Genomic DNA, 25,753 nt, shown 5'->3' on the forward strand with positions numbered 1-25,753 from the left:
AAAACTCCCTCAGTTTTCCGAATTTTCCGGAAAAATTCGGATGGGAGGCGTAGGACCAAGATCGGTGGCCGTAAATCGGCGGCCCACGTAAATTCACCGCCCTCACTATGGTTTTCACTGATATTCACGAAAAAAGTTTTTTTTTCACGGGCTACAACATAGACACGTTTACTCACTTCGGCTGACCGATCGCAACTACAGGGATAACTGGCTTGTGGTCGCCAAGCGTTCATAGCGACGTGACTTTTTGATCCTTCGATGTCGGCTCTTCCTATCATTGTCACAGGGATACTGGCTTTTTTTTTGTTTTGAAACAGCTGTGTTCAGTACCTATATTGTTAGCATAGCTCTTATCTTTATACTGCTATTCCTTACCATCCCTTCTCCCGTATCCGTGAGGGATTAGGAAAGGGGATCTCTACCACCCTACAAGGGCAGTTCCGCCCATTGTGCCCTTAAGGCTCGCCTTTCTTTTCTGCCCTGTCCTGTGTCTTATGGCGTTTCCGCCCCCATGTCGCCGCTTATTTTTGCGCCATTCATGGCTGCGACCCCGCCGCATCACGCTTATTTTTTGTGCCCTCGGGCATGCGGCTTCAAAAAACGAACCCAAACAGCTTTAATTTTTAATTATTATTCCGCGTCGTTTGCGGCTGCCGGTCCATCGTGGGTCGCATCGTCCGAATCTTCTTCGTCGGAGATTCCCCCGAACAATGCGACGAGGTAATCACGGTAGTCCCGCTCTTCGCCGTTCTGCAGGCGCCGACGAGCCCTGAAGTTGCGCTGACGAGCAACTTTTTTCTCTACGCAAAACCGCTAGCTCCGCTCCTTCCCCGGGAAAATCGCGAAAAACCGCTTAGAAAACCGGTTTTCCGGCTCCGGGGGGTTGGTGGTAGGTGGGAGCGGGGCGGGGTGTGTGCGTTCGCTTTGTCCCGTTAAGCCGCTTCGCTGGACACCCCATTTGCCCAGGTCCGGTGAATAGTTTTGGGAGGGAAAACCCTGTTTTCCAGGGGGGGGGGGGGGGTTTCCTCGCGAGGGGGTGTTCTCCTTTAAAATCGGGCTCCGCGCCCCATATAAACCCTTATCGGAAAAGCCCGGTTTTCCCATGAGGGTCGGAAAACTCTTCACCAGACGGCTTTTCCGGCTGTAGCGCCCCCTGGTGGTGGAAAATCGGTCGGTTTTCCACGGGGGTGGGAGGGGAAGTCCGCCCGAACAACTCCCTCGAAGACCCCGAGACGCTATCTCCCTTCCCTCCCCGGGAAAACGCGGAAAACCCGTTGGTGAAGGTGTTTTTCCGCTCCAGTGGAGTGGGGGTGGGTGGGAGGTGGGCAGGATGGTCACTACCAGTTTCGGGAACTCTCGGGAAACCAGGGCGGACACTCCGAACAACCCGTCCGAACACCGGGTGCTCCGCACGAAAATGTTCCGTCCGGGAGTTGGTGCTACAGGGACCGGTTTTTTAACGGTTTTTCACCCACACGCCGCCATTTTCGGAAGGCGAAAAACGGCGTCCGTTTTGTGTGTGAAACTTTGACGCTCTGTAACTCGGTCAATTTTCACACGATCTGCTTCAAACTTTCAGGGAATTTTCTCCTCCAAAAAACGCACGAATCACTTTACGTTACCTTTGTTCTAGCTCTTAAGCTGCACTAGCTATTATTAGTTCAAATTTGACTATTTAAACACTCATATCTCAATGAACTCCATGAATTTCAAAGTTTTTCCTTCACAAAAAGATGCGTCTCACTAGCCCGCTTCTTTAGACACCTCAACTGGCCGGATCGGTCCACTATTTTCCTTATTTTCCGCAAAAAAGCTTCCCGCGAAAAACTCCCTCAGTTTTCCGAATTTTCCGGAAAAATTCGGATGGGAGGCGAAGGACCAAGATCGGGGGCCGCACACATAAATTCACCGCCCTCACTATGGTTTTCACTGATTTTCACTAAAAAAGTTTTTTTTCACGGAGCAAAACACAGACACGTCTACTCACTTTGGCTGACCGATCGCAACTCACAGGGATAAAAGGCTTTTTTTTTTTTTTAAACAAGAGGGTAGGTCTTTATTCAGTACAGGTAATGATTTCACACATCCCCCACGAGGGAACAAAGCCCTGCCCTCCCATCCACTCCCTCCCAACCCACCGCGAGGTGACACGATGGCAGGGAGCGCTGCTTGTTCGCCTGCGATGTCTAGCTGCCCTAGTCCAAGCCGAAAAGGGCCAGCAATATGTCCTCACTAGTGATGACTTCACCAGCTTCCAGCCGCCTTCTCGCGCGGTGTCGCCTGACCCGCTCGCGGACGCTCCGACGCTGCTCTTCAAGTTCCGCCAGCTCTTCCGGCGTTAGCAAGCTCCCGTCCGGATGCCTTGTTGGTGGAGGCTCGCCGCGTGCCGCCCGTCGCTCCTGCGGTCTCAGTCGACGCGCTTCGTTGCGCCGATCATACCTCTCCTGGACCGTTGCTGCATGAGCCTCGTCAAGGCGTTGTGCCGCCTGGCGCATTTCTACGTCCGCGCTGGTTGCCCGCTCGACGTACCATTCCTGCTGCAGAGCACAGGTGATGCGTTTGGCTGCCTCACAGACGTTGCTCCAGTTCTGACGGTTCTCCAGCATGAACGTCAGAAGGTTGTCTGGAGTGACCGCCGCTGCCGTGTCCTCGCCCAGCAGTTCGCCACGGACGTCCGCGAACCGTGGGCAGTCGAAGAACGCGTGCTCCGCTGCTCCACTCCCGGACATCTAGCACAGTCCGCCGACGGCGAGAAGTGCTGCGCGTGGAGGTAGTCGTGAAAGAAGCCATGGCCGGAGAGGAGCTGGGCGAGATGAAAGGTCATCTCCCCATGCGGCCGGCCCTTCCACGTCGCGATGTCCGGGATTAGCCGGTGTGTCCACCGGGTAAAACGGCTCGTCGGCGCCAACTCGTCCCACTCGGCCTGCCACTGGGCGATGGTGGCCGTTCGCTCCTCTCTGCGGATGCTGCTCGTAGGCGTGCCGGTCTGCTGGCGTCGCTGGTAGCACCTTGCGTCCTCCATGATCTGCAGGCAGATCGGAATGACGCTTGCAAGGACAGTGGCCACCTCGCCGCGCACCGATATAAATGTGCGGGCTACCGGTCTCGCGTAGAGGCCCTGCACCCGGTTCAACCTCCTGCGGTTCCGTTGAGTGCGAACTGCCTCGTGCCACACTGGAGCAGCATACCGCAGCGTCGAGTCCACGACGGACGCGAGCAGTCGTCGTTTAGCACCCTTGGGGCCGCTGTGGTTCCGCATCAGCCGGGATACCGCCTGTGCCACACGGAGTGCTTTTGCGGAGACGCACTTGACGTGGGCATTCCAAGACAGGTGGTCCTCCAGCATGACCCCAAGGTACTTGATCGTCCGTGTTGGCATCCTCTGCACGCCCGCGATGGTCACCGGCGCCTGCGTGTTCGCCCTCCGCATCGTAGACATCATTACCAACTCGGTCTTGGCCGGAGCAAGCTCCAGATGGTGTGCTGCCATCCACGAGTTGATGATGCCGATCGCCTGCTCAGCCAGTTCCGCTGCCGCCTGTGGTGTCGCTCCTCCCGCCAGAACGACCAAATCGTCCGCGAAGCCGATCGCTTCCGCATCGTCCGGCAGCGTCAGCCGCAGCACACCGTCATACATGACGTTCCACAGGGTCGGCCCTAATATAGAGCCCTGTGGTACGCCTGTGGTGACAGTCCTGCGAACTGGTCCCTCGGCGGTCTCGAAAAGCAGCTCCCGTCCCGAGAAGTAGCTGCGCAGGACTCGCTGGAGCGCTGACGGTACGCTCATCCGCTGGAGAGCTGCTGCAATCGCCGTCCAGCTGGCCGAGTTAAAGGCGTTCCGCACGTCCAGAGCCGCCACCATCAGGCAGCGAGGGTCTCTGCCATTGGTGCGGTGGAACGTCCTCGCGTACAGGCCTCGCTCGACGACACGCTGGTTGGCCTGCACCGTCGATCGTCCGCGGCGAAAGCCATACTGCTCGGGCGACAAGCGGGGTGCACTGCTGTCCTCCAGGTGCTCGTTCAGGCGGTCGAGGATAATCCGCTCGAACACCTTCGGGACTGCACCCAGCATCAGCAGCGGCCGCCACGACGATGGCTCGCCAGGGGGTTTGCCGGGCTTCGGGATTAGCACCAGCCGCGCCGCCTTCCAGGACGTCGGAAACTCTCCCCGCCGCAACAGGTCGTTGAACACCCGGGTGAAGACCTCCGGGTGCTCTCGGATCGCGGTTTTCACCGCCGCGTTGGGGATGCCGTCGAGTCCTGGCGCCTTGGACGATGCCACCCTGGCTGCAACGGCCAACACCTCATCCTGCGTAACCGGCCGGACCTCCTCCGTGTCGCCCTCTGCTGCGATGGTGGGCCAATCGAACGGAGGGTGCGTCGGGAAGAGTGCGTCAACGATCGGCTGGAGTACTGCTCGGTCGGTTTCAGGTGGTGCGCGACTGCGCAGCTTGGCCAACACCACCTTGTACCCGAGCCCGAATACATCATTCTCCACCCCATCAATGAGCTCCTGCATGCAGCGATCCTTGCTGCGCTGGATCTCGCTCGCCAGCATCCTCCGCGAGCTCAGGAGCTGGGCGGTCAGCGCGAGGCGCTCATCAGACGGGGCGCTGCGACGTCGCCGTTCTGCAGCTTCGCACTCCTCCCTCAGCCGGTCGATCTCGGGTGTCCACCAGTACATCCTCGGCGCTTGGTGGAAGGTCGCCCCATGCACCCGCTCCATTGTGCCGTCGCACGCTGCAGTAAGCCCGCCGACCAGGTCTTCCGGTGTCTGCGCCAGCTCGAACCGTCCGATGGAAAGGGCGGTGGCGAAGCAGGATCTGTCAAACTGCGCAGTTTTCCACCGGGTACCGGCATGCCTGGCCGTGCCGATGTTGTTGTTCGGCGGCTGATGTCGTTGCCTACGGTGGTGTTGCGTGCCATCTCCCGGAAGACCCACCTGGAACTCCAGGTAGGAGTGGTCGCTGTCGGAGAACCGCGGACTTACCCGCCAGGAATCGGGGCGCGCAATAGTGTGGCTGGAGAAGGTTACGTCCACTATGCTTGGTCGTGCCACGCCGTTGCCCTTGAACGTGGGTACGTTACCGCTGTTAAGCGTCCGGAGCCCCAAATGGTCTACGACGCTCTTCAGGTCTTCTCCCCTCCGTGACGTACAGGCACTACCCCAATCCTGGCTCCACGCGTTAAAGTCCCCGGCAAGGACTACCGTCGCGTGTCCGATCAGCGACATCTCCACCGCCTCGAGGTAGCTGACAAAGTCGGCCCCGCTGGTGTTGTTGGGCGAAGCGTAGCAGCTGGCGAATGTTATGCCTGCAATGGTGGCTACCACTAGCCCTGGCGACGACGATCCCCATAATCGCTGGATGGGGAAGGAGCCAGTGGCAATCACCGCTACGCTTTCCGCTTCATCATATGCCCATCTCGGGTTGGATCTCGGTGGCCGGTAGAGCTCGCAAGCAAGCACGACTTGCACTCCAAGCTCCCTAGCCGTCTGCAGCATCAGGTCCTGTGCTGACCGGCTCCGCCCAAGGTTGATCTGCAGGACCTTCAGTGTTGCCGGCAGGTCGGATGGCCCACCGGGTGAGGACCCTTGCACCTGGCGCAACACGGATCCTCTTGGCAGTGCATCGCCCGATGGCCCGGCTTCCCGCAGCGAATGCAGGCGTCCGTGCGGTCGGCCTCGCTCCTGCACTTCGCCCTCCGGTGGCCGATCTCCAGACAACGGAAGCATCTCGGCTGCCGTTCGGTCGTCTGCAGCACTCGGCTGATCGGGCACAAGGTGAAGCTCACCTTGACGCGCTTGCCCACCAGCTTCTCTGCCATCCTCTCCGGCACCCGAACGCGCGCCACCTGCGTCCCGTTGTAGCTCTCCATCAGGCGCACCTCCTCCTCGCAGATGGTCTCGCCTGCAAGGGCCGAAAGTGCCTCCGCCACCTCTGTCGCCAGCGCTAAAGGGTCGATATCATCAACGCGAAGTGCAACCCTGTCCGTGATCAGTCGACAGCGAATCGCGGGGGTCGCTGCATCGCAGAACGCCTTTACGGCGGAGAAAATCTCCCCCGAATTCGCCCCCTCCGGCAGGTCCATCACAAGTCGCGAGCGGGTAGTTCGTCGTCCGACTCCCAGGACCTCACTGAGGTGGGCCAGCTCTGCCGACGAGCGCACGGCCCGGTAGACCTCTGTCCAGGTCTGTCCCTCCCCTGGGGTCACCTCGATGGCGTCGGGACGGCTTCGCGCTTGCCGAATCGACGGTCGTGACGTAGTCTTCGGCTGCTGCTGCTGACGCTGCTGCTGCTGCTGCTGTCGCTGCTGCTGCTGCTGCTGCAATGTGCGAAGCTGCGGTGGCACGTAACGTTCGCCTCGCTGCTGCTGTTGCTGCTGCGGCTGCTGCTGCGGCAGGTGGCATTGCCGCTTCGACGAGCGGCCTTTCACCACCGTCGTCCAGAGCAGCTGTTGCTGTGGCTGCTGCTGCTGCTGACGCTGCTGTTGCTGTGGCTGCTGCTGCTGCTGCTGCTGCTGCTGCTGGCGCTGCTGCTGCTGCTGCTGCTGCTGCTGGCTACACTGCTGCTGCTGCTGCTGCTGCTGCGGCTGCTGCTGCTGCTGCTGCTGCTGTTGCTGCTGCTGCTGCTGCTGCCGCTGCTGCTGCGACCTCCGCTTAGCCTGGCTACGCTGATTGCGGCTGCGCTTTGTACGAGCGCTGCCCTGGCCACCAGGCTGCACCGACGCATGCAGTGCAGTCAGAGAGCGCATGCCCACCTGCAGTGCCTCCAGCGTGCACTGCAGAGCTACTTCGCGCTCTCGGCTGAGACGCAGCTGCTCTGTCAGCGTCTCCACCTGCTTCACCAGGCTTTCCAGCATCTTGTGCTGAAGCGCCAACACGGACGTATCCTCGCCCTCAGGGTTCGCCGATGTAGATGCAGGTGTAGGTGCAGGTGCCTCCGGTACCGCTGCCTCCGACGCTACCACCGTCTGCTCCAGGACGGAGGCATCGGAGAACTCAGCGTCCTCTTCATCCTCCGACAATACAACTGCCTCCACTGATCCCTCCGACCGTGGTGACACTGGGGAAGGAGGTGGGGAAGGGTTGGCCGACCATCCCCCGGGAGTGGACCTCATTCGCGAACCGGAGCGTAGCACCCGCCCCTCCATCGAAATTTCCGTGGTTTTTCCAAAATCCGCTCGAAAATCCGGTTAGTTGCCTGCCGTCGCGTTGAAGTCTCCCGTTTCACCGTTCCCGGTGAAGACTCGGCGATGAATGCACGTTCCCGGTCTCCTGCGGTGCGTTCCCGGTCCCTGTGCGATAAGCGCCGGAAAACTATGCAATCCGCACTTATGGGACCGTAACGCCCCGTAACGCCTTGGGTGTCCCGGCTAAGCAGTACCGTCACCGGCCGCTGGTGGTGCTGCTGTCGTCAGGGAGAGGTGGTGCGTGTCTTAGATGTGCGGTTCCACTACTGTCCGCGGGTGGCGCCACCAGCGAAAGCTCCCGCAAAATGCAAGAGATGGCGCTGGTCGGTGTCTCGGCTATAATAAACGCTTCGTGTGATGGATGACGCACATACACACGCCACGACACACACGACGCCACTCGATGCGCGCTTTTCACCCACCGGTTCACCGGTTGTTTTCCGCCTTTTTTCGCACGAAATCCACTTTCCGGTGCTGGAAAACGAATTTAATTGCTCTTATGCGCACTAGCGTCCACTTTTTTTGCGATTTTTTCGCCCACTTTTGCCGTTTTGAGGCTTTGAGGTTCCCCATACAAAGTGTATGGGGGCACTTTGCGCACTTGTTTACCTCACTAAATCGTCTTCAAATAGCGTTCTTTCGCTTTACATACACTTTAAACAGCGTCTTTTATTGTTTATCGCTGGAATTCACACGCATTTATCACTTTTTACACCACTATTTTTGATAAATACGGAGCGTCATTGGGCCACGTCCTACTAGCTTGACAGCTGCGCGCACACACCACAGGGATAACTGGCTTGTGGTCGCCAAGCGTTCATAGCGACGTGACTTTTTGATCCTTCGATGTCGGCTCTTCCTATCGTTGTCACAGGGATAACTGCAGGCACCGACGAGCCCTGAACCTCCGCTGGTCCAATCGCCCACGTCGCAGGAAGGCCTCCCTTTCCACCAGCTCATCCGCCAATAGCGGCCGTCCATCCGGGTGCGTCGGAGGTGGTGGTTCTCCGCGTTCCGCCTGCCGTTCCCGCGTTCTCTGGCGCCGCGCCTCGTTCCTTCGCTCGTTTCTGGCCGCAACTATCCGCTCGTGGGCATCGTCCAGCCGTCGTGCCGCTGCTACCATCTCACGATCGGCACTGGTAGCACGCTCAACATACCAGTCCTGCTGCAGGGCTGTGGTGATCCGGCGTGCTGCCTCACACACGTCACTCCAGCGTTGCCGACTGCTCAACATGTGCTGGAGCATGTTGTCTGGTGTCACTGGGGCCGTGACATCCTCCTGCAGCAGCTCTTGTCGCACATTCGCGAACCTCGGGCAGTCGAAGAACGCGTGTTCCGCCGTTTCCGCTACTTCCGGACATCGAACACAATCTGGCGAAGGCGAGATATGTTGCGCGTGCACGTAGTCGTAGAAAAAGCCATGGCCGGAGAGTACCTGGGCGAGATGGAACGTCACCTCCCCATGCGGCCTGGCCTTCCACGTCGCCATGTCCGGGATCAGTCGATGCATCCATCGAATGAACCGGCTCGTTGGTGCCAACTCATCCCACTCAGCTTGCCAATGAGCGATGGTGGCCGTCCGCTCTTCCATGCGGATGGTGTGCATGGGCATCTCGCTCTGCCGACGTCGCTGGTAACACCGGGCGTCCTCCATGATCTGTAGAAAGATCGGGATGACGCTGGCCAGCACGGTAGCAACCTCACCGCGAACCGAGATGAACGTGCGTGCCACTGGCCGCGCATACAGGCCTTGTACGCGGTTCAGCCTATGACGGTTCTTTTGTGTGGCAACTGCCTCGTGCCACACTGGTGCTGCGTACCGTAACGTGGAATCGACCACCGACGATAACAGCCGCCTCTTTGCAACACTTAGGGCCGCTGTGGTTGTGCATCAGTCTGGAGACCGCCTGTGCCACACGGAGTGCTTTCGCCGTAGCGTACTCGACGTGCGCATTCCACGACAGGTGGTCCTCCAGAATGACCTCAAGGTACTTCAACGTCCTCGTCGGCCTCCGCTCCACTCCCGAGATGACCACCGGCGTGTGAGTGTTTGCCCGCCGCATTGTTGAGATCATGACCAGCTCAGTTTTGGCTGGGGCGAGCTCAAGGTGGTGTTCTGCCATCCACGAGCTGATCATGTCTATCGCCTGTTCAGCAAATTCTGCCGCCGCCTGTGGTGTTGTTCCGCTCGCCAGCACGACGAGGTCATCGGTGAACCCGATCGTCTCCGCTCGGTCTGGAAGCTCCAAACGTAGCACGTCATCGTACATGGCGTTCCACAAGGTCGGTCCCAGAATCAACCCTTGTGGTACACCCGCCGTAACGATCCTGCGCACTGGTCCTTCGCTGGTCTCGAACACCAACTCCCGCTCCGAGAAGTAGCTGCGCAAAATTCTCTGGAGCGCAGAGGGAACGTTCATTCGCTGCAGGGCTGCCGCTATCGCCGTCCAGCTTGCCGAGTTAAAGGCATTCCGCACGTCCAGCGCGGCCACCATCAGGCAGCGAGGATCACGACCATTGGTGCGGTGGAACGTCCTCGCGTACTGGCCCCGCTCGACAACACGCTGGATGGCCTGGACGGTCGATCTTCCACCATCCAAGGCTGGTGCCTTGGATGGTGCCATGCGGGCTGCAATGGCTAGCACCTCATCCCGCGTTACCGGTCGAACCTCCTCCTCGTCGTCGTCCGCCGTTATTGCTGGCCAGTCGAATGGTGGATGTGTCGGAAATAGTGCCTCCACAATGGGCTGGAGCACTGCACGGTCCGTCTCTGGTGGTGCACGACTACGCAGCTTGGCCTTCACGACTTTGTAACCGAGCCCGAAAACATCGCTCTCCACCCCGTCGATTAGCTCCTGCATGCAGCGGTCCTTGCTGCGCTGGATCTCGCTCGCCAGCGTCCTTCGCAAGACCAGGAGCTGGGCAGACAGCTCAGCGCGCTCGTCCGGGGCTGAGTGATGACGTCTCCTCTCGGCAGCTTCACACTCATCTCTCAGCTGGTCTATATCAGGTGTCCACCAGTACACCTTCGCCGGTTGATGAAATGTTGCTCCTCGAACGCGCTCCATCGTGCCGTTGCATGCGGCAGTGAGCCCGCCAAACAGGCCCTCTGGCGTGTTGACCTGCTCGAACTGCCCAGCGAATAAGGCAGCAACATAGCAGGAACGGTCGAACTGAGCGGTCTTCCAACGGGTGCCAGCGTGTCTGGCCGTGCCGACGCTGTTCCGCGACCCGTTGTTGCTCGGCAGCTGTTGTTGGTGCCCTCGATGTTGCCGCGTTCTCTCGCCAAGTAGACCGACCGAGTACTCCAGGTAGGAGTGGTCGCTGTCCGAGAACTGGGAGCTCACCCGCCAGGATTCGGGGCACGCAATAGCTGGACTAGAGAAGGACACATCCACTATGCTGGGCCGTGCTACACTGTTGCCCTTGAACGTGGGAACGTCCCCACGGTTCAGCGTCCGGAGCCCCAGATGGTCTGCGACGCTTCTGAGGTCCTCCCCCCTCCGTGTCGTACGGGCACTCCCCCAATCCCGGCTCCACGCGTTAAAGTCCCCGGCCAGGACTAGCGTCTGATGTCCAACGAGCGCCATCTCTACCGCCGCAAGGTAGTCGACGAAGTCGGCTGCACTGATGTTAGGCGACCACCACTAGCCCTTGCACCACCGATCCCCACAGTTGCTGGATGGGGAAGGAGCCAGTGGCTATCACCGCCACGCTTTGCGCTTCGTCGACTGCCCATCTTGGGTTGTCCCGTGGTGGCCTGTAGAGCTCACAGGCGATCACCACTTGGACGCCCATCTCCCTGGCCGTCTGCAACATCAGATCCTGTGCAGACCGGCTCCGCCCGAGGTTAATCTGCAGGACCTTCAGTGCCGGGGGCAGGACGGATGTCCTGACGGATACCTGATGTAGGCCCTTGCAGGCTGCACAACAAATGTTCGCCTTGCAGTCCTTGACACTGAGCCCGAACGTGGCCGAACTCCAGGCAACGGAAGCACCGTTGCTGCTGAGTGGGCACCGGTTGCTGTTTCTGGACAGAACACTGCGTAAACAGGATTCTCACCTGCTGTCCGTCCACCCTCTCCGCTGCATTGATCGGCAGTTTCACCGTTGCTGTCAGGGTTCCGTTCCAGGCCTCTCGCAGGCTGACCGCCGACTCGTCCAGTGCTTGCCCCGAGACCTTGGTCAGGGCATCCGCTACGTCCTTATTGGACGCTAAAGGGTCCACTTCCGTCATTCGTACGTCCGCCATCTGTGCCACTAAGCGACAGGCAATCGGCGTTGCCGCGTTGTCACAAACCGCCTTGACCTTTTGGAAGATCTCCATGGAATTGAAGTCTTCCGGCAGCTCCATGACCACGCGAGCGCGAGAGGTCCGCCGCCCAACTCCCAGAACGTGTGCGATCGCCTGAAGTTCGGGTGCCGAACGGATCAGCCGGTACATGCCCGTCCAGGTTTGGCCTTCACTAGGAGTGACCTCGATCGCGTTAGGTCTCGCCTTTGACGTTCGTTGCTGCTGCGGTACTTGATGTCCTCCGCGTGGTGCAGGTTGATGCTGCGACCGGCTCGCCGATGGGCCAGCAACCGCTGACTGTTGTGGCTGCCGCCGTTGCTGCTGCTGCTGAGTTAGTTGGGCTGGCTGCTGCTGCGACCGCTGTTGCTGCTGCTGCGGCTGTTGGGTCGACCGTTGACGTGCCGGTTTACGGCTCGGCACCGTCGTCCATCAACCTCACGCCTGCTCATCCCGCCCAAAATCCGCTGCTGCTTGTTCGCCCTGCTGCTGCTGCTGTTGCCGCTGTTGTTGCTCCTCTGCTTGTCGCTCATCCCGGCCCTGCTGGGCAAGCACCTGGCTGTATGTTGCCTTAGCATGCCGACGTGGCATTGGGATGGGCGAGAACGCTGGCCCTGATGAGTTCTCGCCAGCCGAAGGAGGAGCATGACCACCAGCAATCTGCGCAATCAACTCGTTGAGGGCCTGGCGGTAACTTTCGTTCTCTGCCCTCAGAGAACGAATTTCAGGTTCCGCTTTCTCCTCCTTCCTTGAAGCTTCCTCTTTGGCATCCTTTTTAAACTCCTCGGAGGATGTTGGAAATCTCCGCGTGTAGCTGGCTGTTGTGCTGCCGCATGTCGTCATATTTGCGCACAACGCTCTGCAAAGTCTCCTTCATAAGTTGGAGCTCTGCAGAGTTCGCCAGTGGTGACGTTGTTGTTTTTTGGATAGCCGATGCTCCGCCTGTATTTGGTGCCCGTTGAAGAACGACTCGCGGGTCTACCGTTAAACCAGTACGGCAGTCCACCGACAAGGCTCGGCCGGCGTTGGAGCGAAGCGTTCTCCCCGCTGTGGGATTCGACATTGTTTTAAGCTGGTGTCGCCTTTTCGCCTACATTCCGCATTGGGGGTCTATGCAGGTGCTCTGAGTGGGAGGGTGGTGGATGGTCGTTTGGTGATCACTGCTTTTGTATAGATCACTGCCACCCAATTCCGGATTTTTCCCCTTTATTATTATCTTGGGGGTCGATGACCCCAAAGGGGAGGGGGGTATGGTCGTTAAACGTGCCCCGGTGTTGCCGAAGCCCCCAGGGAAATTTTAAGATTTTTCGGAGCACTTTACACCCTGTTTTTGGAATTTAAACTATTCCCGACGACCAAACAGGGGTGTATTGACCCTGTCCGTTGTTTTAAAATTCGGTGGAGGGGGGCTGGGTTGTCCAAAAATTCCAAAACTCCACTCAAAATTCCGCTGTGGTGTAAGGAACGTTTTCCAACCTTAAACAGAATTTTCACGGCATTTGTTTTCCTGTTTCCGATTTTTCCCCGTTTAACACTCGAAAAAAGGGGTCCAGTTACCCTTTTACCACTTTGTCGAGCAAGGGAGGGGGGAAAAATTGTCCGAAATTTACGAAATTTCCAGGAAAATTCTATATCGGGACAACGAACACCTTGCACCTTTTTTTTAATTTTTCCGCGCACTTTTATGTAACGGCAAAAATTATTCAAAATATTTCGCCCCTTGGGAAGTCCGAATTTCCGCCTGTCACTTAAAATGTTCATTGTGTCGGACCAAATTTGGCACAAAAGATTGCGCGATTTTGTCGCCGTTTTTTAGCACTGTTTTTAAGTGGTTTTCACCGTTGTCGATGCGGTTTTATGTATAGTTTTTACAGCTTCCTACATCGATGAAAGGTGTTTTCGAACCGATTCGGGCCATAAAATACCCCACTTAAGCTTTTATCGAATCACACACACGCACACACACACACACACACACACACACACACACACACACACACACACACACACACACACACACACACACACACACACACACACACACACACACACACACACACACACACACACACACACACACACACACACACACACACACACACACACACACACACACACACACACACACACACACACACACACACACACACACACACACACACACACACACACACACACACACACACACACACACACACACACACACACACACACACACACACACACACACACACACACACACACACACACACACACACACACACACACACACACACACACACACACACACACACACACACACACACACACACACACACACACACACATCAGCCGATTTTGATGCGATTTTCTGCTTAGGGTCTTAAATCGCACGTGATCTATCGATTTCACTCAAAACCGCACCCCGATCGGTTGATTTTAGCCCCCACACGAGCGAAAACAGTTCCCCATAAAAAATGTATGGGGGATACAAATGCACTTTTTTCATCCGATTTTCAGTCTGCAAACACTTAACTGCACTGAAATCACCGTTCTGCGTCGATTAAGACTGGTCTGGTCGATGGACAAAATCTGGTCGATCCGAGCTGTTTTTCCGCCAATTTTTGCTTTTTGCTAGGGAGCACACGCCACTGTACCGCTCAGCCCAACTGACAGATCACCACCACAGGGATAACTGGTTTGTGGTCGCCAAGCGTTCATCCCGGGATAACTGGCTTTTTTTTGAATACAGGGTTTGTTTTATTTTAATTTTGTATTACAAAAAAAAAAACCTTTCCTCATCCACCACAACATTGCCCCACGAGGGTGTTTTGGTGCGGTGTGTTCCTTAATCTTACACTATCCGTGCAATCCTGCAACTTAATCTTTATTTCAGGAGATCATATCTAACCCCCTCTTTTGTTCTATTTCTATTTTTTCCCTCGTGCTAGTGACGCAGAGTCCCTCTAACCCTGGTATATTCACAATTTCCACCCGCTGGGTCACGTTCTTTTCTGACATTCTCCCCACTAGCGTGAGGAGACATCTGCCTGCAGAGCGGCTGCAGCTTTGGCCTCCGTAAGGCCAGAGGGAGTATTGTCCTCCTCCACCGTGTCACTGCTGGAATCAGCGTACTCCCCTTCCCCGAATAAGGTTCGTGGGATTGCGACTTGGTTTTCGCGTCGTCGGGGCCGCCATCGAGCCACACGTTCGCGAACTGCTGCTCGGCGTGTTTCGGTTGTTGGTGATGGCGGCCGCCCACCTCGTGCTGCTTCTCGTCGTGCTGATGTTGCTGCTCGTCGAGCCGCATTCTGCCGTTGGTAGCGGGCAATGGCGACTGAGTTGTCCCGTTGCAATGGGGCTCCGTCCCGTGCGGCCAGCATCTCCCGCTCAGCATTCCAGTCATCCTGTAGCTCGTCCGTGATCCTTTTGACAGCTTCGCACACCCGGTTCCCGACGAACGTTGGGGTTGTTCCTCGGTTGAGGATCCTCAACCCGAGCTGCTGGATGGTGTTTAGCAGCTCCTCGCTTCGCTCGGTGTTTCGTACGCTTCCCCACTCTTCATGCCAGGCGTAGAAATCGCCTGCCACAACGACGTGAGGGTGGGAAACTGCCAACAACTCCAATGCTTCTAGAAAGTGCTCGAACTCACCAGGATTCAGGCGGGGAGGGGCAGCCAATAAAAACTACCCCACCGATCTGGGCGGCCACCAATCCGGGCGTTGGGCTGCACCACACGCGCTGGATGGGATGGGCACCGGTGGCCACCACAGCTACTGCACCCGATGAGTCCGACGTCCACGTTCCGCTGTTATCCGGAGGCCGGTAGACCTCCGAAAGCAGCAGCACATCGATCCGCTCCGTCCGAGCGGAGTGCAGGACGAAATCCTGTGCGGTGCGTCCACTACCCAGGTTCGCCTGCAACACTCTTAGTTGTTTTACACCTGGCACGGTGTCTGCAGTTGACCACAGCTCTGGTGACCGATGTTATGTGGGCCACCACATTTCAGGCATTTGGGCTCAGAGGAGCAGGCTTTGGCCAGATGACCGGTGTTGCCGCAACGGAAGCATTTGCCTCGATAATCAGCTACACTCCGTTCGTGCCGTCACTCAGCTTCCAGACTTCAGCAAAGGTGATGCCCGGGGCTGCTCCTAATTTGGCCTGCATCGCCTCCTTGACGTCTTCCACCGTGGCCAGTGAGTCGACATGGGTGATCAGGAGTTCTCCCATCTCGGTCAGCACTCGCACCACCCCCATTTCACCGAGAACACCCTGGATTTTTCCGACGAGCACCTCGCTGTCTGCACTACGGCTGATGGGGACACGAAGTTGGCCTTGTGTCGTTCGTCGACCCATCCCAATAGCCGTGCGGACCTCCAGCTCTGGGGCCGTGCGAAGCTTCAGGTATACCTGCGTCCAGGTTACACCTTCTGCCGGTGCCACTTCGATGTTGTCCGGGCGTGCACTACGCAGAGTCGGACGGCGTTGCTGGTTCGGCTGCTGTTGCTGTCGTGGCTGCCTCTGCTGCTGCAATGCTGACCACTCCTGTCGCGTCTGCTGCTGCTTCTGTTGCTGTTGCTGCGACGCTGGCAACTGCTGTTGCGTCTGCTGCTGTTGTTGTTGCTGCAACACGGGCCATTGCTGACGTGTTTGCTGCTGTTGTTGCTGCTGCTGCAGCTGCGATGACTGTGCCGTACCACGACGACTGCCTCGCTTGCGTTGCTTCTGCTTTGCCGGCTTGTTGCTAACCACCACCGCCCACGTACGCTGCTCTTCGGAGATGGATGAATAATATCCGTGAGTAGTAGAATAATATCCGTGAGATAGATGAATAATATCGCTTTCGTAGTGCCGAAAGCTCCTGCTGCAGGTCTTGGATGGTTGAACGCAGCTGCCCCTTAGTGAGAGACGACTCCACAATGAGCCTTTTTAGCTCTGCCATTTCCGAGCTCGCTGATTTCGAGCCCGGTATTGCCATCCGTGTGAGGGTCACTTTTGCTTCCATGATGGTCGGAGGATTGGCCAGTCCACCGTCGGTCGAATCCGCCATGGGGCGAAGAGTTCGTCCTGGTACCGACATTCTCCGCTCTTTACGCTGGATTTACTCCCTTTTTTTAGGATCGCTAGCAGCGGGATTCATCCTTCTGTACTCAATACCGATTTTTTCCACTTTTCCGAGTTTTACCGCGACTTTTAGAGTTTTTTCGGCACTTAGAACACTTTAGTACAGATTTAGAACTAATTTTAGTACTGAATCTGTGTGAGTGATTTACTGCATACAACAAATAATTTTTCCACTCTCTTCGAAATTTTCGTGGCCAATTTCCCGTTTTTAGTATAGTTTTTAGCACAGCCTTAACGATTTCCCCCTCCCGTGAGGCGGGTGGTTGATCCGAAGGGTGGAAAAATGGGGGTCGTGTGTTTAAGGGTGAGGGAGCGGGAAAATTGTGTCACTTTCTTAGAATTAAGACAGCACTTTTCAGAACTTTTGCATTACTTTCTGAATTTTCCGTTCGTTTGTAACACTTTTAGAACATTTTTAGTACTAGCCCGTTCACGTTTTTACTCATAAAATTACGCTTTTCCTGAAGTTTCGTCGCCCATGCCACAAATTTTCCACCATTTAAAAAAAATAGATTTATTAGATATTTTGTCACTTGGGTAGAAGCAAAAAAAAATGTTCCTTGGGTTGTTGCATGGATGATGAACACAAAAGCTTTTAAACGCAATTTATCTGCCAAAAACGCCCGAACTTCACTTGTTTTTGCGATAAATCGCAAGAATGTACAGTATTTTCTTAAAGTCACTTCACGAATCGTCCCGATCGGTTCATAATCACCCGAGAAAAAGCTTAATGAAGTTCCCATACAAAATGTATGGGAAACTTGTTTACACTTTATTTTGCCACTATTTGACTGATTTTTGTTCTCTTTTCTGCCACTTTCATCAAATCGCACACTCCATTCACGAGCATGGTTATTTTCGGATGGTTTTAATGATTTTTTGCAAGATTTTTTTCACCTCTACACGGAGCACATGTTGACACGTCAGTAGAGTGTGGCTACCCAGTTGACACTCCCGGGATAACTGTTTTTTTTTTTAATAAATAACAGAAAGTTGGGTCTTTATTCAGTATAGGATCTTACCAGTAGTTCACCTATAAGGGAAAAAGAATCCCTAATCTTTCCTTCCACTCCTTTCCATCTTACCGCGAGGTATCTTGATGGGAAGGAGCCATGACATTGCACCTTCATCGCTCTAGCTTCCGGGGTCCGTCCCGAACAGGGCCATCAGGATGTCCTCGCTGGAGACCGTTTCTCCGATTTCTAGGCGACGCCTCGCGCGGTGTCGCCTGACTCTGTCGCTCAAGCGTCCTCAGTCGACGGGCCTCGTTCCGCCGATCATATCGCTCCCGAACCATTGCTTCATGAGCCTCGTCGAAGCGCTGTGCCGCGTCGCGCATCTCTGAGTACGCGCTGGTCGCCCGCTCGACGTACTACTCTTGTTGAAGAGTACTGGTGATTCGCTTTGCCGCCTCGCAGACTTTACTCCATTGCTGATGGCTCTCCAGCATACATGCCAGCAGGTTGTCTGGAGTAACCGCTGCCGCCGGATCCTCCTCCCGCAGTTCGCCACGGATGTCGGCAAACCGTGGGCAGTGGAAAAAGGCGTGTTCCGCCGTTTCCGATACTCCCGGGCATCTCCCGCAGTCGGATGTTGGTGACAGGTGTTTCGAATGGAGATAGTCGTGGAAGAAGCCATGGCCGGACAGCAGTTGGGCCAGGTGGAATGTGACTTCACCGTGCCGTATGTCCTTCCACGCTGCCACATCCGGGAGTACCCGGTGCGCCCATTTTGTGAACCGGCTGTTTGGCTGCAACTGGTCCTACTCCGCCTGCCATGCCACGAGATGGTGTTACGTCGCTCGTCCGCACGAATAGCACGAGCCGAGATTGGAGTGCCGGTCTCCTGACGCCGCTGGTGACACCTTGCGTCCTCCTTCACCTGAAGCCAGATGGGGATGACGCTGGCCAGCAAGATTGCCACCTCTTGTCGCACTGACACGAATGTGCGTGCGACCGGCCTCGCGTACAATCCCTGGACCCGGCCCAGCTTCCGCCGACACTGCTGCAGGTCCACCGCTTCGTGCCAGATCGGTGCTGCGTACCGCAGCGTGGAGCCCACGACCGAAGCCAGCAGTCGCCGTTTTGCGCATTTCGAGCCACTATAATTGCGCATGAGCCGCTCGATTGCCTGCGCCACCCAGTTCGCCTTCGCCGTAACGTAACGTCAACGAGCAGCCTCCCGGAAAGATGGTCCTCGAGCATGACGCTGAGGTACTTGATGGTGCGAGTGGGTCATCTCTCCTGGCCGTCGACCACCACCGGACGGACTGTGTTGCTTCGCCGCATCGTGGACATCAGCACGAGCTCGGTCTTCGCCGGGGCGAGCTCGAGATGGTGCGCCGACATCCACTCTCCAATCGCCGCAATAGCCGACTCGGCCACTTCCGCGGCCGTCTGCGGTGTTGTTCCCCTCGCCAGCACTACGAGGTCATCTGCGAAGCCGACAACCTCCGCCCCTTCCGGAAACGCCAATCGCAGCACGCCGTCGTACATTGTGTTCCACAAGGTGGGACCGAGGATCGATCTCTGTGGAACTCCTGCAAGCACCCGCCTTCGCACCGGTCCTTCACTGATCTCGTACACCAGCTCTCGCTCCGAGAAGTAGCTCCGCAGAATTCTCTGGAGCAGGGGAAGGACGTCCTTCTCCCGGAGAGCCAGTGCTATCGCCTTCCAACTGGCCGCGTTAAACGCGTTCCTCACGTGCAACGCTGCCACCATCAGACATAGTTTGGTAGTGTATGTCTTTGGAATATATATATTGAAAAGCGCTGGGGACATGACGTCACCTTGTGGTAGTCCGTCTGTGATAAGTTTTTTGAGGATTGTGTTGTTGCATTCTAATGTTGTGGTTCTGTTTTTTATGAAAGCTTTTGTCCAATTTGTAATTTCTGATGGACATTTGTTTATTTATTCATAATTAATTATGACGGTCCAGTGCCGTATTGCTCTGATGGGACATTTGATTCTATCATTTTTCCGATCAGGGTTTTTGTTTTGACATTATTGTATGATTTTTCTAGATCGACGAACACGATCCCTGTTTTAATGTTTGTTCTGTTGTTCTGTTCTTTATTTGTTGCAAGGCACCGTGCAACGAAATCAAATTTTTTGATTTGGTAAAACGACCAAAATTGACGTTCAACCTCAGGTGTCAAATCCCATACATTTCCCTTGCAACTACCCGGGGTGCAAAATTGGTCGCAATCGGGTCGGACGGCGGTCGAACTGACCGTCCGACCGACCGCCATCGAACGTCAAAACTCCAGATGTCGCTGTAGGCAAAAATGACTGTTGGATTTCTAGGGATTAATTCACAGTTAGAAATATGTCAAGTAATTGTTTTGTTTACGTTTCGTACTTGACAACCGTAGGAGCTATACATGTTAACTGAACGCAAAATCTTAGGCATATGAACTGTGGTAAGATAAGTTGCATGAACACGAATGAACTTGTAAAAATGAACTAAAACGGACAAAGGAATAAACAGTAGCAAAAGAGAAGCCAAGCGTGAAACATCATTTTACAACCGCCAATATCACAAGTTTATAAATTCCCACCGCCAGTGCAAAATTATACATTTTTTGGTCCTTCGAGCCGGATTGGGTGGAATTCATCAGTTGATTGTGATATTGAACAATTTCACTACGTGAATTGTGGCGTAAATTGATTTTCGCTTGATATAGTTGTATTAGTACAGTGAAGCACAACGATCGTTGCCTTACACCACAGGCGCGAAATAAGTTGAAACATGTACTACGTATCCGTTGCTTAGAGACAATTTTGTTCCTGTTCCGTGATTGTGCTTCGTTATTGCACGTTTAGTGAGAATTGTGAGTTGTTGCTCCGCACCAATCATACGGCGTCATCCGCTAAGCGTCCTGAACAGTGAAGCGTCGTCGTAAGGATACGCCATCGCGAAACGTGACCATCTTAACGAACATTCGATCGCGCCATCAGTTTGAACAACTTGCGTGCAACATCGCAATCTGGTAACGACCTTACAGGTGTGCCAAAGTATTAGTGGAGTGAGATTAAGATGGAGAAAAAAATTAAAGCCGCGCAATTAAAAAAGCGCCAAGCGCAGATACTCATAAAGAACATTGAGCAATTCAAACTGAACTATTCGGATAGTGATGCTCATGAAGTCCCAGTGTGTTTCCAGTGTGTTTGAAGTCCCAGTAATGACGGGTCTGCGTCATTCCACATCCCAAGCAAGGTCGATATTGTCATTGGTAGTGATGCATATTGGGAAATGCATACTGGAAGAAAGCGTGGATTGGGCAAAGGCAGACCATGGTTTGAAGAGACTTCCTTCGGGTGGACAATCTCTGGGAATACTTCCCAGACATCGGCTTCCAGCCAACGGTCTTGCCTCACAACCGTTGCTCAAGAGTCACTAGAAACAATCGTGCAACGCTTTTGGGAAACAGAATCGATCCTAGAAGGTCCCGCATTATCGCTAGAAGAAGAGCAATGTGAAAGACACTACACTGCAACTACAAAACGCGATGAACAAGGTCGATACATCGTAAGCTTGCCCCGTAAAACGAATTCTGAGATTGTCCTCGGTCTTTCAAGAATGATAGCAGATAGACGGCTTGTAGCTGTCGAGCGTCGGTTGATGGGCAATCCTGAAATGGATCTAGAATACAAAAAGTTTATGTCGGAGTATAAAAGTTTGGGACATATGCGAAAGCTTACCGAACCTGTTGATCATAACATACCGCACTATTATATCCCTCACCATGCAGTGGTTAAGGAAACGAGTACGACCACCAAGGTACGTGTTGTCTTCGATGCTTCCTGCAAGACAACATCTGGGTACTCGTTGAACGATACTCTGCTCATAGGCCCTACGGTACAGGATGATCTGTTCACGATCATTCTAAGGTTCAGAAAGCACGCCATAGACTTAGTAGCAGTCGTCGAAAAGATGTATCGGCAAGTGCGCCATTGTGAAAGTGATCACAAACTTCTGCGAATACGTTACCGAGAACGGTTCACCGATCCGATAGCAACGTACGAACTACAGACAGTGACCTACGGTACTGCATCAGCGCCATTCTTGGCCACTCGTACGTTACAACAGATAGCGCATGGCCAGAAGAGCCGTTATCCTAAAGCGGTAGATCCTGTTCTGCACGATTTCTATGTGGATGACCTATTAACCGGTGCAGCAGATTTGGAAGAGGCCATCGAAGTGCGGAATCAAATTTCGCAAATGCTAGATTCGGCGGGCTTTGCACTGAAGAAGTGGGCATCAAATGTTCCTGCATCTCTACGAGATGTTCCGCGTGAAGATCTTGCTATCCAATCGTTACATGAATGGAAGGATGGCCAGGCAGTATCAACGTTGGGGTTGGTTTGGGAACCAACCAATGATTCGTTTCGCTTCAAAGTCGATCTTCCACCACCCGCTGAAGTATTGACGAGAAGTCTGGTATTGTCGTACACAGCAAATATATTCGACCCTCTCGGGTTGTTGGGTACGACAATCATTCTGGCAAAGATTTTCCTGCAACGTTTATGGAGTTAAAGCACGATGGAAAGGCTTGGGATTGGGATCGTGCATTGCCAGGTGAACTTCAGGAAGAGTGGAGAAGCTTCCATTCAACTCTATATTTGCTACGCAAATTACGAGTACCGCGTTTCGTATCCCAGTCGGAAGCGGTCAGCCTGCAATTACACATGTTTGCGAATGCTTCGCAAAATGTATACGGTGCTTGCTGCTATGTACGTGCAGAGTCGATGGGGTCAACAATGGTACAACTGTTGACTGCCAAATCCAAAGTCGTAGCCTTGGCAAACACACATGCAATTGCCAGGTTGGAGTTGTGCGCCGCGCGACTAGCGGTCCAACTATTCCAGAAAGCCAGTAGAGCGATAACGTCATCTACGATGACCATCTGTTGGACCGACTCAATGACAGTGATGTACTGGCTGAATTCTCCTCCACGTCGATGGAAACCATTTGTGGCCAATAGGGTGGCCCAAATACAGGAGGAGACGAGAGTCACAGCCTGGCGTCATGTTCCAGGCTGTGATAACCCTGCAGATGACATCTCACGGGGTCTGAAACCAGACGATTTGTTGAAAAGTGATCGTTGGTGGCATGGACCTCATTGACTGGCTCTCGGTAAGGATGAGTGGCCACAACCTGTCCCACTTCCCATCAAGGACAAAGGAGACATCGAAGAGCGAGCAAAGGTGTCACTGATTGTCTCAACGAAGTGTGAGTTCCGTGTCAAACTTTTCGAACGATTTTCATCGTACAGTAAGTTGAGACGAGTTATGGGATATTGCCTACGCTTCATCAAGAGCTGCCGAGCAAGCATCAGCGAGTTATCATCGAGTAAGAAGCTGTTGCCTATCAAGCAGCTGGAGAATGCTGTTCCACCACTTACGGCGACGGAACTGCGAAGTGCAGAACTAAGGTTGTGCCAGCTAGCACAACAGGATTCATTCACGGAAGAGCTTAACGAACTGAAAGGAGGGAAACACGTTAGTGAAAAATCGAAGTTAAAGTGGTTGTCACCGTACCTTGATGAAATGGGCATTCTACGCATTGGTGGCCGGCTTGGAAATGCACACATTTCCAATGATTCAAAGCATCCCATCATCATTGCCGCATCGCATTACTTAGTCACACTGTTAGTAACAGCCTACCATCTGCAGTTACTTCATGCCGGACCGCAGCTGATGTTAGCAACGATTCGACAACGTTTTTGGTTGATTGGTGGTCGAAATCTTACGAGGAGTGTCTATCACCGATGCCACACTTGCTTCAAGCACAAACCGGTATTGGTGAAACAAGCGGTAGCAGACTTGCCAGAATCCCGAGTAACACCAACGAGGCCGTTTGTCGTTAGCGGTGTGGACTACTGCGGACCATTTCTTCTGAAATCAACGATCCGCAATCGAGGTCCAGTAAAGGCGTATATCGCGATTTTTGTCTGTTTCGCGACACGGGCCGTACATATCGAGTTGGTGAGCGATCTCACCACGACGGCGTTTTTAGCAGCATTACGTCGATTTGTTGCTCGCAGAGGCAAGATAATCGAGTTACACTCGGACAATGCGACTACGTTCAAAGGAGCAGTTCACGAACTGAATCGCATTTACAAATTGTTGAAAACCGACGATAGTGATAGGAGATTGATATTTCATTGGTGTGCGAACAATGAAATAAGTTGGAAATTCATTCCTACAAGGGCGCCTCATTTTGGAGGACTTTGGGAGGCAGCAGTAAAGTCAGCAAAAAGGCATATCACTAAAACGATAGGAGTTAGCAGCATTACACAAGAAAATATGCTTACCCTTTTGGCACAGGTCGAACAATGTTTAAATTCGCGTCCATTGATACCATTGTCTGATGAACCGACTGATTTAGAAACGTTGACTCCCGGTCATTTTCTAGTAGGATCTAATATGCAAGCGGTACCAGAGGTCGATCTTACTAATATTCCAAATAATCGCTTGACACAATATCCGCTCGTTCAGAAACAGGTGCAATCAATTTGGACACGATGGTACCCAGAATACCTCCAACAACTTCAAGCTAGAGCAAAGTATTCTAAAGTCTCCCCGGTAACACTAGAAGTAAACCAGTTAGTGATTGTGAAGGAAGACAACGTACCGCCTAGCGTGTGGCCGAAAGAACAAATCAAAGCATTACACCCAGGTAAAGACGGAGTGGTCAGAGTAGTAACTTTACGCACTGGGTCAGGGAAGGAAATAGTTAGAGCAGTCAACAGACTCGCCTTACTACCGAATCCTATTACGGATAATTCAACACAAGGCCTACCACGTGTAAACTGATTGACAGGTAAACATTTTCACTACCGACAAATGTTATGTAAACACTGAGGAGCAGGACAGTGCTAAATAGAAAACGGTTTCAGGAATTGAATGCGAATTATAACTTTAGTACTAGTTAAAAAGAATTATCTTTTGGTGGCCGGAATGTTGGATTTCTAGGGATTAATTCACAGTTAGAAATATGTCAAGTAATTGTTTTGTTTACGTTTCGTACTTGACAACTGTAGGAGCTATACATGTTAACTGAACGCAAAATCTTAGGCATATGAACTGTGGTAAGATAAGTTGCATGAACACGAATGAACTTGTAAAAATGAACTAAAACGGACAAAGGCAGCAATAGAGAGCCAAGCGTGAAACATCATTTTACAACCGCCAATATCACAAAATTATAAATTCCCACCGCCAGTGCAAAATTATACAATGCCAACTATGTTAAATTCAAAATCACCGTTAAAAATTCAAAATTTGCTTGAAAAAAATTGCCTACAAGAAAGCTGCTTGAAAAAAAAATAACGTTCAGCTACTTTTTTCATGCGCCAGCTCGTCTATACTAATCTCGATTTGGTGTTGCTATTGTTATAGTCGTATGTGTTGGTGATGCATTTGTACATCATTATTGGTACCTTTAAATTCTTAGAATGGTGTTATGCCGCTGCGCTGCTGCTCTGTGAGGAGAATATTTTTCTACGTAAGGTGATTTCCTCATGCTTGTTGGTAGATTTGATCACTGATCCTAGCTGGTAAGAGTACGAACATTATACAACGTTACTATTTTACTGTTATATAGTTCTGAGTCAAAAGCATCTATTTAATCCTCATTGTAGTTGTAGCCTAAGTGGTGCTGTAGCGTGTGTCAGAATGGATACCGACATGTCGGCGCTGGAAGCTGATATCGACAAAATGATAGATGATCATCTTTTGGCGCAGCCATCTTCGCAATATGTTCGCAAGCCAGTGAAAAAACTTATAATAAAGCGACCCATGCAGAAAGCAGCACCTGCAGCATCATGCACTAAAGAAGGCCAGCTACAACAAACCGATTTTCGGCAAGGTGTCTTGAAACCGACAAAAAATAAACCTAGCTCAATGATGCAAACATCAACCACGGTTACAACTGCAAGTGGATGTGAATGTCAAAGTTTAGTTTTGAAAACGGTACAGAACATTGAAACGATGATGAAATCTGTGATCGAAACACAGAAAAAGCAAGAAAGAAAGATCGAATCATTAGATACGATGCTGGTGTACCTTACGGAAAATTTGCGGACTCACCATGCTAAAACAACGGAATCTTTCTCGTTCAACAAAATCTCCAATAGTTTAGCGTTAGCTACCGTGAATGAC

At 53.5% G+C, this 25,753-nt stretch overlaps 2 pseudogenes; both read right to left on the reverse strand.

Moving 5' to 3' along the window:
* LOC126564380 (uncharacterized) overlaps positions 1 to 25,753 on the reverse strand; it is a 590,020-nt pseudogene that overhangs the window by 479,188 nt on the left and 85,079 nt on the right.
* LOC126555953 (uncharacterized) overlaps positions 15,549 to 25,753 on the reverse strand; it is a 58,236-nt pseudogene continuing 48,031 nt past the window's right edge.

This window comes from Anopheles maculipalpis, chromosome X (assembly GCF_943734695.1).
Source record: "Anopheles maculipalpis chromosome X, idAnoMacuDA_375_x, whole genome shotgun sequence".
NCBI lineage: Eukaryota > Metazoa > Arthropoda > Insecta > Diptera > Culicidae > Anopheles > Anopheles maculipalpis.